Source organism: Sapajus apella, unplaced genomic scaffold, assembly GCF_009761245.1.
Source record: "Sapajus apella isolate SASKATOON/1434 unplaced genomic scaffold, GSC_monkey_1.0 scaffold3, whole genome shotgun sequence".
In the NCBI taxonomy this organism is placed as follows: domain Eukaryota; kingdom Metazoa; phylum Chordata; class Mammalia; order Primates; family Cebidae; genus Sapajus; species Sapajus apella.
Window position 1 is genome coordinate 26,193,145 of NW_022436943.1, and position 17,751 is coordinate 26,210,895.

General features: G+C 41.5%; 1 protein-coding gene across 9 annotated transcripts in view; it reads right to left on the reverse strand.

The window, feature by feature from the left end:
* NCALD (neurocalcin delta) overlaps positions 1-17,751 on the reverse strand; it is a 449,016-nt gene that overhangs the window by 69,025 nt on the left and 362,240 nt on the right. The window contains exon 1 of one of the 9 annotated variants that reach the window (XM_032245768.1): positions 1,966-1,977. The exons of the other annotated variants lie outside the window; for them this stretch is intronic. The gene's annotated coding sequence lies outside the window, so the exon portion shown is untranslated. Of the gene's footprint in view, positions 1-1,965; positions 1,978-17,751 lie in introns of those variants that run through there. 9 annotated transcript variants of the gene reach the window in all.

Here is a 17,751-nt window from a genome sequence, read left to right on the forward strand (position 1 = left end):
TATAAGAAAATTATGCAAAAACAGAATTTGATTGTATTCATAGACAAATGACAGTAAAAGAACACAGAAGCAGAGTAAGATACCAGAATTAACACATCAGTGATCAAATCTGAGTTGAACACATTTTTGTTTTACAGGAAAAAATAAAAAAATTTTAAAACCTATATTTTAACAGTACTATGTGTATAATTTGACAAACTGATCCTCATTAGATTACGAGGATTTTTTTTTTTTTAATTTTAGGTTCCAAGATACAGTACAGAATGTGCAGGTGGGTTTGTTATATAGTTAAATACCATAGTGGTTTGCTGCACCCATCAGCCCATCGCCTAGGTTAAGCCCTACATGCATTAGCTATTTGTCCTGAAGCTCTCCCTCCATCCACCCCACTAACAGGCCCTGGTGTATGTTGTTCCCCTCCCTGTGTCCATGTGTTCTCATCGTTCAGCTCCTGCCTATGAGTTAGGACATGTGTTGTTTGGTTTTCTGTCCCTGTGTTAGTTTGCAGAGGATGATGGCTTCTAGCTCCATCCATATCCCCGCAAAGGACATGATCTTATTCCTTTTTATCTTACAAGGATTTTAAATATACATTTAATATGTGTTAAAGACTGTATTTTAAATATTCAAATTTATTCCCAATAGGTCAAATAACAGGACTGAAAAGTTAGAATGGATCTCATTCCTGTAATAAAAACCGTGAGGTATGCAGTTTAGCACATGAGAGAAGCTTGGAATAATGTCTTTACTCAGGATGATCCCATCTCTCTTTGAGTTACTTCCCAAGAATTTCCTGAAAACTCACTGTGTGCCTGGATATTAGTAGGTCCAAAGCATTATATGGGATGGAATGACAGGGGAGACTGGTCAGCTGGTAGAGCAGATGATTGCTTTATAGAAGAGTTGTGATATCTACGTTCAAATAGCATAATCTAGTTAAGGCAATAACACATTACACATGAAACATTTAAGTCTACAACAAAGGTAGGTGTTCTCTTCACTATGAGATTGGGTCAAGGAGCAATTAGAATTGTTGGGTTTTGCCTAACCCAGCCTATTAAGAAAGGTACAGGTAGTTTTATGGTCACAGGGGGATGATGACAGCTGAGTACAAAGAGAAAGTGATGCTTTCCTCTGGAACTTTCCCTGCCTTTCATTCCTGGGACTCTCTCAAATAACACTGAGCTGTGAGTGACACTATAAATTCTGAGGCTGTTTTCATTAGTCACAGATACCAGAAGAAATTGGATGACAATAAACCAATCTCTTCATGAATTTCTGAGGACAGATATCAGAATCAAATTATAAAAGTGTCCCGAGGATGAAGTGCACAGCAAAGCTCTGTATACAGCATCTCATGACCAAGTTTTGTCTGAAATCTGCTCCTAATTGCAAATGGAGCAAACGACTAAGTAACCCCCAACACCTGAGTAACTAAAGCAGGAAAGGATCCCCTTGGGCCAGGGTGTTGGCTGGGAAATCACAGAGGTGGTCTGGAGAGTGTGTGAACTCCTTTAACCCTGAGAAAAGTTAGGAAGGCATTGAGATGTAAAGAGCACAGAACCTTGACTTGGTGAAGTGTCCATGTGACTTCCAAGGAGAATACCATTTGTTGGTGGAAGGAACCAAGACAGCTCGATAGATCAAGGCTCAGGCCCTGGACCATCACACCACCTCTGATTGCCCCTTTCTCCTCTCCTCAGCTCCCACTTTGGCATTTGGGGTCCTCATGATCCTCTCCAAAGACTCCAGTCCAGCCCCCTCAGTCCCCTGGTGCTCACCTACTAAAGGCAGGGAAGCACTGTATCAGCTGTCTACCTGTATCAACCTAGATGGGAATCCCAGCTCTGCCTTTCCAGCAGACTATCCCTGACCTCCATCTCTTCCCAAAGCAAATATATTTTTAGCTTCTTGAAACGAGGGCATTTTAAACATCTCCATTTCCAAACAGAACCAAATCCTTACAAGTGCATAATTCAAGGTTCACTTGGGTGGTTATCATAGTCAAAGAAACAGTCCCAAAGTAACTGAGAAGTCTCCATCTTTAGTAAGACACATTGTGCTGGCAGTTCTTAAAATGAGTCTTCATGTTTTGTTTAAAGCTTCTTTCTATCATGTTTTCAAAATCTTCGGGTCTGAGTTTCAGGCTGTGCAGAGATCCAGTTTTACTGCTAGTTTATCTACTAGCATATATCTTCATTGTCAAGATCAAGCTTAGTCAGGCAAACTACCTGTGGGAATTTCTACTAACCACGTGTCCTCTCCCCAGCCCCGCCGTGGCAGCAGGAAGCCATTACACTCGGCAGGCAGTTACAGCAGCGCTTGGCCCTCAATACTTCTAGGCACACAGAGAAAATGGCAGCATTTAGGCAGTGCTCTGGTAGGTGGATGAGAATGCTGAAGGTTCTAGGAAGCTGGGTACTCCTGCCACCTGGGATTGCTAACACCTCATTCACAGCTCACCTGGGATGAGAAATCCTGACTTCAATAACCAAAATAAAATTTAGTAATTGTATGGTGAGGAAAGACTGCTGATGCCTTTGTAGGAATCAAAGCAGTGGCTTTGAAGCATTAGTCTTTGGATCTTCATGTCATCATCAATCATTTTTTTTGGGGGGGTACTACTAGTTTTACTGAGAATGTCCTTGATGAAGCAGTAAAAATTAAAATTTTATGAACTCTCAAAAAAATTAGTAATTGCAGAAAAGAGAAAATCCAACAAATCTATTATGCAGGCCCCAGCATTGATTCAGAATAACGCAATTGCCTTTTCTTAGATGACAGATCCATTTTACCATTTTAGCCTGTCATCTCTCATTGCTCGCAATACACATAAATCCAGATGGCTGATGTCCAGTGCTCAGCCGTCACGCCCTGGTGAGCAGCAGTTTTGATTATGTGGAAATGGGCTTTGAAATGCAATGACTGAGAGTTAGGTGGAGGAAATCTGTCCACAGAATACCTTTTTTTTCACTTTTCAGCTTCCCTCATACGGTGTCAGGTTTTCTTTGAAGACAAAATTAGATGTACTAGAGCTGAAGAATACTGCACGGTGGTCTTTCCAAGCATTGTGCAGTGGCTCGAGTTAATTAGAAACTTTTCTAGATATATTAGAAACTTTTCTAGATAGGACTTGGTTGAGACAATTCTTTTTTTTGAGATGGAGTCTTGCTCTGTCTCCCAGGCTGGAGTGCAGTGGTGCAATCTTGGCTCACTGCAACTTCTGCCTCTCAGGTTCAAGCAATTCCCTGCCACAGCCTCCTGAGTAGCTGGGATTATAGGTGCCCACCACCATGCCCAGCTAATTTTTGTATTTTTAGTAGAGACTTGGTTTCACCATCTTGGCCAGGCTGCTCTTGAACTCCTGACCTCGTGATCCACCTGCCTTGGCCTCCCAAAGTGTTGGGATTACAGGTGTGAGCCACTGCACCCAGCCAAGACAATTCTTTTCTGGGAAAAGACTTGATTACAAAGTGATGTCCCAATGCAGTGAGTGGGCTCTGCTTCCCTAAGTCTGTTCTGTTCTGCCATTTGGCATGACCACAGTCACCTGCAATGTGGTAGGTCTCTAGCTCATCCAAGGGCCTCCTAGTGTGCCCAGCCCTAACGCTCACCCTTACTTCATTACTGGTCACCTGCCTAGCAATATGCTAAATGTTTTTTGCACATCATCTCATTTAACCTCTGTAACAACTGTAAGAGAGGGTATCACTCACCACACTTCACAGATGAGGGCACTGAAGTTTAGGGAGATTAAATAATTTATCCAAGATCTGGTAGACAGTAAGTGGCCCAGTCAGATTTGAATCCAGACACACCAGACTCCAAGTTCTTGCTTTGATCATCATCCACTTAGTGGAAAGAGTGACAAAAGCGTGGTCCTTCGTGAATATGAGGCCTGGGTTACAAAAAGCAAAATGTCTTTCTCCATCTGCCTCCCACCCTGCCCATTGTGGGCTCGGCTGGCCACTGTGGTTTTTTGTGATTGAGCATATTTCTGCAAAGCATTCCCTATGAGCCTGTGCTTTACAGAGACTAACTCATTTAATCTTCAGAGTGTCATAACAACTCTCTGAAGATGGTCTTACCATCATCGTTATTTTACAGATGAAGGAGGAAGAACAGAGAGGTTAAGTGAGTTATCCAAGATCACATAGCATATAAGTGGTAGAGTCAGCATTAAAATTCAGGGCCATAACCCCAGAACTCTTGTTCTTAACCAGCACATTATGCCATCTCTGTGCTGATACAATCATAAAACTATGGAGATGAGGAGGAGCAGATCTGGAAAACAGGAGCAGGTTAGGCTCTCTCAAGGCCAGGGCATGTATGAGGTTTGTTGGTTCCACAGGATAAGCACTGTGCAATGTGAGTGTGGTCTCTTTTGCTCTCCTCACCCTAGAGCGCGTGCACATGCATGGGTGGGGTGTGTTCTCCATATGTAATTGTGCACCAGTGTCTTGCCAGTTTTATGAGTTTAATTCTGTGTGTTTTTAAAAATCCCTTCAATAAAACTTCCCAAAGCCAATGCTTTGCTTTCTAACACTTATTTCTAACCAGGCTTTCACTGTGGATTAGAAATAAATCCTTAACATAATTACATTATCCTGAAATAAGGCCATTTGTCTTTTCCTTTTAAAACAGTTTTGCTATAATCACTTCAATTGTTTCTACATTAAGCCTCATAAATGGCTCTGCAGAATGGATGGTCTCCACGATCAGAAGTGCTTCTCCAAAGAACCAAAAACTAATCCTGGAACTGACCTGTCACAGAATTCCCATTCTACTTTTTGAATAGGATTTAAAAGAGGGCTGACTGAAGCGACAGTTCTGGGGCCTCTAGAACACAGTCTGACAAGAAGACTATTATAGAATAATTAATCACAGACCATGGTGCCCAGTAAAGCTGAGTGAGAGCCTGCTTTCTCACTAAGTGTATGACAGGCTAGCTGTCTTGGAGCCTCAGTAATCTCACCTGGAAAATAGGGATAATAATGAGTGCATAGTATACAAGGTTGTATAAAGAAACCTTCATAAAGCCCTTAGCTTGGTGCCTATGCCTCTTGACATGATCACCAGAGAGGTCCATCCTGGTTTCCCAACTGGTGATAAAAGGTACTTTGATTTCCCAAGGTCGTATCTTTTTAGTCCCTAGGGAAACCCCAGGAGTGAAGGGGGATTGGCAGAGCAGGATTTGGATATTTCCAGGTCTCTGGCTACAACATGACTCAACTACCACATGGAATAAAATGGCAGCAGGCACATCAAAAAGAAATGTCACTCACCTAAACAAAGGCTCCACTCATTCCTCCAAGTGGCTTCAATTCTAGAGACAAGGACGCTTTCATTCTCCTTTTAAAAATTCCCTTTTCTCCCTACAATAGCAACACTTGGCCTGGTACTTTCTGTCAGAACCTCTGAAGTCCTTTCTGCCTAGGAATGTCTGTGGGGAGGTAAGCAGCCCTTAACCTCACCTTCTGCCAGGTGATAAGCAAGGCTGCCTTCTCTGGGAAGTGTTTGCACTTGGCCCTGGGAAATTTGAACTGTAAAGAGGTCCCCGCATGATGATACACCTTCTGCAGAGTGGCTCTCCTTTTCAGCAAGAAAGTCACACTTGTTTCTATGGGACATCGCCTAAAAGTTTTTAGGTACGATAACACCTAGATTTCTCTTTTCCATCAGAAATATATCCAAGTGCAGAAATGACCAGTATCATCACTTGTTTCATGCTCTATTATAAACCACACATAGCTCAAATGTAGAAACAACCCAAAAGTTCATCGACAGATGAATGAATAAATAAATGCAGTATATACATACAATGGAATATTATTCCACCTTAAAAAATGAAGTTTTGACACATGCTACAACATGGGTGAGCCTTGAAGATCCCATGCTACATGAAAGAAGCGAGACATAGGAGGACAAATATCGCGTGACTCCACTTATATGAAGTGCCTAAAATGGGCAAACTAGAAACGGAAAGTAGAACAGAGGTTACCCGGGGCTGGGGTGTCGGGGCACAGGGAAGGAGGTGACTGGAGAGTTAGTATTTCATAGGTACACAGTTTCTCTATGGAATGATTTTAAAAAATTCTGGAAATGGGTAACGGTGATGGTTATACAACATCATGAATATACTTAATGCCACTGAACTCTATGCCTAAAATTAGTTTAAATGGTAAATTTTATTGTTATGTATATTTGTCATGGAAGGAAGAAAGGGAAAGGAAGAAAAGGAAAAAAAGGAAGAAAGAAAGAGAGAGAGGGAAAGAAGGAAGGAAGGAAGGAAAGAAAAGAAAGAAAGAAAAAGAAAGAAAGAGAGAGAGAGAGAAAGAAAGAAAGAAAGAAAGAAAAGAAAGAAAGAAAGAAAGAGAAAGAAAGAAAGAAAGAAGAGAAAGGAAGAGAAAGAAAGAGAAAGAAGGGAAGGGGAAGAGGGAGGGGAAGGGGAAGGGGAAAGGAAGGAAATAATGAATTGCCCAGCTGTCCAGGAATAACATGAAAGATGAGGGCCCAGGATTCTACCCTGGCTTCCCGGCAGCCACATGTCACTGGGGCAGAACTTTACTCAGTGACTGAGGAAAGATCAAAGACAAAGAAAACAATGATCTTCACAAGATCTGGCAAAGAGCAGGTATTAAGTAGTCCCACTGAAAAATAATGGACTCCTGATTATTTCTGCTCATTTGTGGAGACAGCCCACCTCAGAGGCAGGGGTCAGCCATGACTCAGCTTTCAAAGGCTGCCAGGCCCTTTGACCAGATGATAACCACATAATCCTGTTGTATTCTTCATCGCGTGGTTTATGACCATGAATATTATTTATTTCTAAGTTAGAAGCATACATTGACCAGACATTTCCAGAAAAAGATTATTGCCCCCCTAACAATGGCATGTTTTGGCTACTGCACAAACTTAATTTAAAACTTAATTCCATCACTTCTGCTAATTAAATATATTTTTAAAAGTTTTTGATTTCATTGTTTCATGATGCCATTAGAAACAGGTTTTCTCTTAAATATTTTGTATAATATGGTCTTGGTCTTCTAAACGATCCTTGCTAAGAATACAATAAACAGTAAAATATATATAATTCATCCATAAAAAACGCAACTTCTAGCTATAGTTCAGTGAAGTTGAATAGAAAGAGGATAATTTACATCTGCTTCTTTATTCCTAATAATGATTGTAAAAATAACTAAAATATTCTAGAGGTTGTAGTCATGGAGACACTACCACTACCTTAAAAATGTAAAATATAATTTGTTGAGGAACATCTGAGCAGATGAATAAAAACCAACAGAGAAAAACAAGCCTAACCAAAATAATTAAATTCTAGTTTCTCTCTTTTTTTCAATTTGGATTAGTCCCTAACAGCTTAGTGCCCTGAAGTAACCACAGCAAAGAGTGATTTCCAAACCTGGCAAATGTTAAAAGCTTAGATGAGTTAGAACACACAAAAGATAACCCGTCGTGAATCAGAAATCCAACAGTGGTAGTCAAATAACATGAAATTATCCTGTGCTCTTTCATCCCCATTTTGAGTTTTCTTAAGCTTTATTTTCACCAAGTAAAGTGTTTGGACTAGGTTCCGACGCTAATGGCCCCTGAGGTGGGAAAAGAAAGCTGATGTGATGAATCATGAATAAATAAGGTATAGCTCTGCTCTACAAGAGCTAGCAATCTAGTGCTCAGCAATATAATGTGAGCTACAAATGTCAAATGATGTATGCAATTTGAAATATTCTAGTCACCACATTGAAAATTAAGAAGAAAACTTTATTTAACCAAAACGTGACTTCAACATGTAACAATTTTGAAAGTCACTAATGAAATATTTTATAATCCTCCTATTTTGTTCTAAATCTTTGAAATTCAACGTGTATTTTATTCTTACAACCCATCCCAATTTGGGCTAGCCACATTTCAATGCTTAATTTCATGTGCTCAGTAGCCATATGTGGCCAATGGTACCATATTGAACAGGAAAGATAGTGGGAGGCACAGAAAATATACAAATAATTCAAATGCATGACTGTGTCTCATCAGGGATATGAAAGAGACATAAATAAAAAAATAGGGCGCCTTCAAAGAGGTGGTTGCATTTGAATTGAGTCTTCAAAGTCTTTAAGAAATGGTATAATCAGGCTTGACCTGTATAAAGGGCTGACTGGTATTGACAAAGGGAAGATCAGATGGGTGGGACAAGGATAGAGAGAAGGAATCAAGAGCCTAGGCAGGAGAGGTTGAGAACCTGGATAAAGGCCAAAATGAATTTAAGAGATGTTTTGGAGGAAGAATTCAGAACTGGATCTGTATTGACAATATATGACACTACTGGTGGTTACCTACAACAATTTCTCTTCACTTTCCTGTTAACAAAAACTTGATTTTGTTCAGGTATTCTATACCCTCTACAATGTCATGTTTTTAGGGAAGATGAAAAGATCCCCAGCCCCTGGAGAATAGATCTTGTTTAGCATAAGGCAGTTACGGTACCTTTGTCTTATCACGGATTGGCTTGGGAAGGGACTTGGGATCCAATTTTGGCTAATAAGACAAGTAGGTCTGCAAGGGTAGAAGTGGGGTTCTGAGAAGGGCTTCTTAAATCTTAAGACACAAAGAAGGGCTAGTCTCTTTCTGCATCTAGTGTGTGGCGTGCTGAGACTGAAATGCCTGGAACTGATGCAGCCAATGTATCACTCTGAGGTGGGTGAGTCTACCAACAACTGAGATTAGCAGAGGGAAATTATGGACACTTGATGTCATCATTAAACCACAGAATTAGCTAACCATGGAAATAGTCTACCTCTGGACTTCTTGTTCTGTGAGGTAATGTATAATTTAAGATATTTTGGGTTATCTCTTATTTATAGCTGACAGCATCCTAATAGGAAAAGAGAAGGAGCTGGACAATGCCCCAACCACTGGTAAGAACCATGAGGTCTTTCCTTCGTGCAGCATGTCGGAGCCTGTGAAGTGCTTTCACCTGATGCCCTCATTACACCCTCCTAACAGCCCTGGGAGGTGTGTACACAAGTGCCACTGTCTGCTTTCACCTGCAAGGTATAGCCCTCTCCCTAGTTTTCCTTCACATTTTCAGCAACCAGTGCAGTATCTGGAATGATAAGTTTAGCTATCATTTCTTGAGCTTTTTCTATATGTTGGAAACTGTTGGATGTTTCCTGTACAAAATCTCACTTTATTCTCTCATTTAAAATAGCTTACAACAGCTCTGCAAGTTGGGTATTGTTTTGGTCTATTGGTGCTGCTATAACAAGATGCCATAAACTGGGGAGCTTATAAACAGCAGAAATTTATTTCTCACAGTTCTGGAGACTAGGAAGTCCAAGATGAAGGTGCCAGCAGATTTGATATCTGATATGAGGGCTGGTTTCCTGGTTCACAGATAGCACCTTCTTGATGTGTCCTCATGTGGTGGAAGGAAAGCAATGGTCTCTCTGGGGCCTCTTTTATAAGGGCACTAATCCCATTCATGACATAATCACTTCTCAAAGGTCCTACCTCCCAATACCATCACCTTAGGGGTTAGGATTTTAACATATGAGTTTGGGGGATGCAAATATTCAGACCAGAGCAGGTGTTATGACCGCCTAACAGATGAGGGATTGAAGCTCAGGAGGGTTAAACTACAAGCTCAAGGTCTCGAGCTAGTGACAGAGGTGCAACCTGAACCCAGGTGTCTCTCTATAAAGACTGTGTTCTTTACCACCAAGATACACTGGGCACAGGGCAAGTCCATATGTTTACTGAATGAATGAATAGATGGATGGATGAATCAATGAATCAAAAATAAATGGATGTTCAAAGAGATTAAGTACCGTATACAAGGTCACTCCACTAAAGAGCCATCCAGACAGGTCTTCTAGCTCCAAGGCCAGTGCCCTTCCTACCACATCCTGTGACTACACTATCACTTAGTTGGCACTTGGTTGGACACCGCCTTGAATGGTGACTGATAATTTCTTTGTGTGTGAGTCTCATCTCTGCAACTAGATTGTCAATTCCTTGAGGGGGCACAGTTTTGTTTTGTTTGTAGCTAACACAGCAATCAGAATAATGCATTGTTCACAGTTAAAGGCTTGATTTTTAAAGAAACTATCTTCAAAATACAAATGACTCTAACTGCTGGTTTGCCCTCAGCAGTCCCAGTTGATACTTACTGCCCCAGCTTCAGTATTAATAGGGTTCCTTTTTACTCTCAGAAGTATTCCTGTTTGGACAACTATATAGTCACCTTAATCATGGTAAACAAGGGTTCAATTTGGCCTGTTTCAGCTATGCTTTGTCAATCATACCCAGCACAGCTGTCTCTGGCTAAAGATGGATACAACAGCCATTGGGGTTCATGCCCAGTGCTAGGACACAGGTAATTTTCATGCTCACAACTCTTCCTTACCTCTTTCCTCCACCATTCACCCTGCCTTCTCCTGTCTCTCAAAATCTCTTTTTTTTTCCTATCACTGCTTTCCCCTCCAGCAGCCTTTCTCCAGCTTGCATCTCACATCCTAAGGCTTGTGGGCAGAAATGGGAGAACAGGTTTCAAAAAAGCCAGGGAAACACATTGTGACATTGCTCCTACTGCCCCACTGCTGTTCTTGGCTGAAATCCTTTTCAACTTAAGATAGCATGCCTTTGTAAACAACAAAATAGGAGAAAACAAACCTTTGGTGGCTGTTTAATTTTGGCTTCCATGTCCTGTGTGAATATGTATGCATTGAGAACATGGGGACACATGGTAAGCCAGATGATTCTTTTACCAGTGGAAACATGCAGTGGTGACAAGAGATACTCAACAGGTTAAATACCACTGTGAGCTCACTTTGAACCACTTCAAGTTCTGGAATCATGACCGATGTGGGGAGAATAAGAAGCAGACCAATTCCTAAACACACACTGTGTGCTGAGCTGTCATCAGAGGGGACCTACTAGAGATTAAGTTTTTCTCCATCCCCATCCCTGTTTTTTTTTTTTAACTAAGACAAATGGCAGAAAATCAGATCAGGTCAAAGGTGGCCTCACTGATGAGTACAAATGTACAGCTAGTGTCTCCACTGTCCATGGAGAGAAGTGTTTCAAGATCCCTTATTTTGAGGATTTAACAGAAAAGCTGGTTCACTGTTTTGGTGAAGGACCTTGGGAGAAACATTCCATGAGGTGGCAGATCATTAAGAGGCCTTGACTCAGCACAACTGGGGCTGTCCTGAGACCCAAGATGTCGCTGTGTAGGTGAACTCTCCTGGCTGGGACATTCTCTTGGCCTGAATGGTTGGCAGGGCCAGATAGGATTCAACTGCAGCAATGGACAGGCAATGACTATCAAACTGTACCTGCCCTGTGTTCAACAGCGCCACTGTGTGGCAATGAAAAGCAAATGCAGTGTCGGCCAATAAGACTTCAGCAGTCTATGCTATGCATTTGGAAGCCAAGAGCCATCTTTGCACTGAATAAGCCCTGGAGATTTCAGGACAATTAAGAGGAGGAAGAAGAACAAGACAGAGATACTGGTTTGCCTGCTAATGGGGTATATTGGATTTCTGAAGAATTAACTAAAATAAGAGGGACGTGACTTCACCTGCACTGTAGTTTGTGAGTGGTTCTCATCAGTTACAAATGCAACTGACCAGAGAATCTGACTGGATGAGATTTTTCTGGCAAGAATATGGCTTGATATACATCATATGTCTTGTTTCATGATTATTAAATTTATCCTATTAGAATCTCTACTATGCAGTACATAATTTATAGACCGACTTATTCACCCTGGCAATGAATAATGCCACAGTACCATGGCCATCTTTCCAACACGGGTGTTGCTGAGAACTTCTGGAAGGATGGAAACAACAAAAGACAATAGTAGCTTCCTTCTTAGTCTCTTCTGTCTCTGTCTTTTCTTTAAGATTTTATTATTCTTTACAAACAACATCTTTCCCATAAGCAAAAACTATTTCATGCCATAATCCTTTTTTCTCCTCTTGCTTCCTCCTGAGTTCCACGTCAATATTTACACATCGCTGCTCATTCCTACTGTTTACCCACAATGGCCTTCAGATCCTGTCCTCAACCTCTCATCAAATAACCCTATATTTTCCATTATTCAATAGAACCTCTCATAACATTTCCATTTCAATAGGAAAACAACTTTCCAAAGTTGTTTTAAAAAGAAAAGTAATTGAACATTCAAGGTGCCACGGGTGAGCCATGAGAATACTAGGTGAAGCTATTTGTTACTTTCCAACTGTTCACTCCATTTTCCTTATCTCAGGTTAACACGGAGCATGTCCTGAACTCTGAGGGCTACAGACGACTACTCAGAAAGGGCCTGTCATCTCTACTTTCTGTGACTTTTCCCAATGAATAAGGAGGTAGAGAAGAGGAACAACAAGACGAGCAAGAAGAAAAATGGCTGTCATTACTTTTTTGCCAAGTCTAATGAAGTATTTTGAATTTCAATGTCCCAAAAGATTTCATTTTTCCATGAAATAATTTTTCACTTGGCCTTCTCCATCACCCCAGTTCTAGATGGTAGGGTGTTTTTTAAAATATCAATTTTACCTTAAAAAGTTTATTATAGTGTTTCCCCATTCTCTGTCCTTGCCTGCACTCCACCTTCATTTATACCTAGCAAAATGCCTGGGACACAGTAGGCCTTCAACAAATACGGTGAAGTAAATGTGAACATAATTTCCTGCTTGCACTACTGTACTTATTTCCTAACCCACACAACTATCAGAGAGGCTATTTAAAACAAATTTTTAGCGCCTCCCACCAAGTAGCTAGGACTACAGGTGTGTGCTACCACACCCAGGTAATTTTTTATTTTTTGTAGAAATGAGATCTGGTCGTCTTGCCCAGGCTGGTCTCAAACTCCTAGCCTCAAACAATCCTCTTGCTTCAGCCTCCCAAAGCACTGGAATTACAGGTATAAGCCACCATGCTGGCTGAGTTTTTAAAATTCATCTCTCTTTATGCCACTTTGCTGCTCATCAACACCAATAAATCCCCACTGTCTTCAATGTTATGTCTGATCCTTCAGTCTGATACTACAGATGGCTTCGTAATCTGGCCCCAGCCTGCCTTGCCTGAGGCACTTGACCCTCTCTCCACCCACTCCTGCTCCAACTCTACAGAGAGGCAGGCCCTTCTCAGCAGGCCCCAGCCCTCCCCCTCCACAGGCTGTCTCCCATTGACATCCCAGTCTCCACTGTTCCTACTCATTCTGCCTGGATTCCCACCAAATAAAGCCTGAAACAAGTGCTTGCTTTCCAGTGACAAATCACCATGGATCCTGGGTGCCAAACACTGTCTTGAGCACCTTATATAACACTGCAGTATTTCCTTGAGTCCCAATAACAATAAAAGCTATGTATTCATTCATTCAGTAATCTGTTCCTCCCATGAATTATGGCAGATCCAGGATTTAACCCTGTATCTCTGTCATCAAAGGCCAGGTGCTCTTACTCACCATGTACACCACATGCCTCCTGCCCCCATGTGCCTCTGACTCTAGGCATGCACCTCTCAGACCTCTCTATGGTACTCGTTACATTGCAAGAGAGTTCTGTTTACAGATAAGAGTTCCCTCATGGGATTATGAACACCTCAATAGCAGGCCTGGTGTTTATATATCTGTGCCTCTCTAGTGTCTAGCATGGTGCTGGGACACAGGATGTGCAAAATCCTTTTTTTTTTTTTTTGTAAATTTCAATCTATGTATCCAATAATAAGAAATATCCCAAACCCTACTTGAATTGGAGAGCTGAGTCACATGTAGATCCTAGAGCTCTTTTACTACAAAGTACAAATCCAATGGCTCAACTGGATGATAAGGATGCTGAATCTCCACTTGTCATCCATAGCCTACTTCATACATTAATATTTTTAACTCATTTATAGGAATCTGGCATTGTAATATTTGTGGCAACCACCTATAATTCAACCAGCCAAGCACACCAGCAGAAACCACCCACATTTTCAATAAGAGCATTGCTTAATCTGAAATGCTTTTTTGGAAGACAAAGAAGCATTCACAAAATGGAACAGTAGTGAATGTTGATAATGAGAACGTTTTATAACAAAGTGACTTGCTGATTTATATAGTACTTCCAAGCCAATGGCTAGAAAAAATGTTTATAAAGATCCCTTTTCCTAAAGCCTAGGCGACATGCCAGAAAGGTTGTCACTGTCTTCAAAGACAAAGAAATTGAGAGAAGGAGAGGGGGAAAAGGAGGGAGGGAGGAAAAGAGTCAGGGAGGAGGATGAGGAGGAGAGAGACAGGGACTTGCCTTTAATATCTTGATACACAGATGGGAAAATTGTAAGCAGCTAAATGAGGAAACATACCAGATTATTTTCTAGAAGGAGTTCTCATCTGAATTCAAGGTGAGTCTTCTAAGTATCCCAGGGACCTGCCTACTCTCAGGGCTAGGAGAGCAATCTCTTTCCTACTCTTATTTCAATTCTGCCACACAGTAAAGAGTTCTGGGGGCCAAGGAACAGGGAAGCACATAACCAGACATACATCCCCAAAGAAGACCAGACCTAATTACCAAAGTTTCAGGTGACCAGCCTGAATTCCCAGGAGCTACAGTCACTTCCTTTGTGTGAAAACTATAAAAAGGTACAGGTACCCCCAAAGCTTGATGTGGGTATATCTGTCACTCGGTGTTACATAAAAATGTATCATCAGTAAGGGTGCATGGCTGGCTTAGGTGGAGGGACAGACTGGCCTGATCTCTGATTAAACAAAACCTAGCACTTACTCTCCCTTAATGGTTTAATTAAGGGCAGTGACACTTGTATTCAGACACTACAATTCCCAAGGCCACACCAGACCCCAAGGGGTTGGTCAAGTCAAGATGGTGGCCAATAAACAAGCCCACCCAAGGTTATGGCCCCAGTCCCATAAGCCTGGTTCTGATGTGATTCTCCAAGGGCTACTGACTGATAATACACAGATTAGGTCTGGTTAGAGAACATCTCATCCCATTTCCCCCAGCAGAACACCTCAGATGTTGACAATTTGTCACGCCAAGAACACATAGCCTGAATTTTCCACTCCTCCCACGCTGTTTGGCTCGCCTGGCTAGCAACGGGCTTTATTTTGACAATGCTCCTCACTCTGCAGCTTTACCTCCAGGCCAGTGGGCTCTGAAGCAGCTGGAAACCAGAGCCAGCTGGGGGCCCTCCACAGAGCCAGCTGGGGGCCCTTCACTCAGAGCGAGCAAGAAGAAAAGGATTGCCACAGGCCATACTGCAAAATATTCTGAGAATGACAACTAGGGGTGGGGGAGGGACCGCCATTTTTCCTAAAGTAAATGCAAACTGACATCTGGGTTTGGAGTGGCTGAGGTTTCAGCAGAGCATCTGGCTATCTTAACTAGATGCAGCAAACCTCTTGCTAATACAGATAGGTGGAAAATGTGGCATATATACACCATGGAATACTATGCAGCCATAAAAAACAATCAGTTTGTGTCCTTTGTGGGGACATGGATGAATCTAGAAACCATCATTTTCAGCAAACTGACGTAAGAACTGAAAATCAAACACCGCATGTTCTCACTCATAGGCAGGTGTTGAACAATGAGAACACATGGACACAGGGAGAGAGGCATAACACACTGGGGTCTGTTGGGGGGAAATAGGGGAGGGACAGTGGGGGGTAGGGAGTTTGGGGAGAGATAACATGGGGAGAAATGCCAGATACAGGTGACAGGGGGATGGAGGCAGCAAACCACATTGCCATGTAGGTACTTATGCAACAATCTTGCATATTCTGCCCATGTACCCCAGAACCTAAAGTGCAATAAAAAATTTATATATATATATATACATATATATATATATATATGTGTGTGTATGTATATATATATATATGTATATATATATAAAATACTTGATATTAAAAAAAATTCAGATAAATGAAGAAAGGCCAGTGTTCATTAGTGAAATTCCCGATCCATAGTGCACAGGCTGTTTCTATGCAGCAACTCAACTTTATGGTAAACATAAGTTTTCAAGATGAGGTGTGGCTGTAACCTATGTTATTGAATCTACCTCACTTGCTATAAGCAGTAGTCATTTATATTCAAATACCTAACGAAGTTAAGTCCTGCAAAGGTTTGTTCTCATGAATATAATGACAGCACCCTTCATTCTCCTGTTTATCACATTTATTTACCCAGTTTGGCCTTTCTTCAAAGGCATCATCGAGATAAAGCCACAGCCAGGTCAGGTCAAATCATCATAAATTTCAAATTAGCCAAGTGCAAATGGGTGCAGTTTTCCCTTTATAGTTAGAAGCCCTGTGTTCTGTCCCCTTCCTCCTGGGAGCTGTGAAAAGTTTGAACAGATGTTCACATTCAGTGGGGAGGGATGCTTTACTGCTGCTCTATTTACTTCCTCCAGCAGAATCCGTTTCCATTTCCTTATGGACTAGAGACAACAATTCCACCAGCTTAGCTGCTACCTGGGGGAGGGGCAGCCTGAGATCCTGGTTCCCATGAAGCGTGATGAATTCAGAAAGGAATGTGGAATGCCATGAAACCACACTTAGCTCTGTCTTTTAGTTCTCAAAATTAGGTCAGCAACTTTGCTGGAGCAGTAACTTCATCTTTGGGTGCTTTAATGAGGTGGCCGATCATCTGGAACATGAAGCCATTTAGTCAGAAGTTTATCTTTAGCATCTGTGTTACTACAGCAGCCTCCCCAGCTTAAAATGAAGGCCATGTGAGCGTAGGGAGAACCCACTTATGACTCCGTTGCCCTGTGACATTTATTTTCCTGCAGTGTTTATTCTGGGATTGAATAGTGTTTGTTTTTAGCATTATAATAAAAACTCTCCAGAAAATCTCTTGGATGAAAGTGCATTCCCCAAATGACCCAATCAGGAAATATTTATGGAGAACTTATCATCTGAAGGCACTGAAAGTGTGAAATACAGCCCTACCCTTTCAGACCTTATTATTTAGTTGGAGTTGACAGCAGTATTTACAGATAGGGCTAAGCAAGGACTTATTTGTTTCCCAGTAGTCAATCTCCCCTTCTTCCTTTTAGGAATGGGATCCCCTGAGCTGCGCATGCAGCTACCCTAAAGACGATGTTGCTCAGATGGTCTTATGTATGGTCATGTGACTAAGTTCTGGCCAATCAGTTGTGAATAGATGTGAAATGTACAACTTCTGGGTCACACCTTAAAAAGAAACCACTTACTCACTTTTTCTCTTCCCCCTGTTTCAGGGCCTAGAATGTACATGTGGGAGTATAAGCCAAATTCCACGATCTGATGAGAACACAGTAGGGAATAGTGGAGCAAAACTATGGAAGGAGTTGGGCCCCAGGTGACCTTGGGAGGATAAGGGGAATTCTTCTCCCTCAATTGTTCAGCTGAGATGAGAGACAGCAAGAGAGAGAGAACACTTCTATCTTGTTTAAGCCACTGTGATTTAGTCTCTGTTAAATCAGCTGAATCAATATCCCCACTAATACATATGCATTTCCCCTGCACAGACCAGGAGCTTCTGGATACCTCTTTATTTCCCCAACCTTCATAAAGTAGGAGCCTTCACAAAGTAGGCGTTCACCCCATAACTGCAAATCATAATACAAAGATCTAGCTAATAAAAATTCCACTTTGCTCTGGTGAGATAATTTAACACTATTATATGTATTATAAAAAGATAAAAGGATTAACTTGGAAAAATCTCCAAAATGATGTCTGGCTTGGCT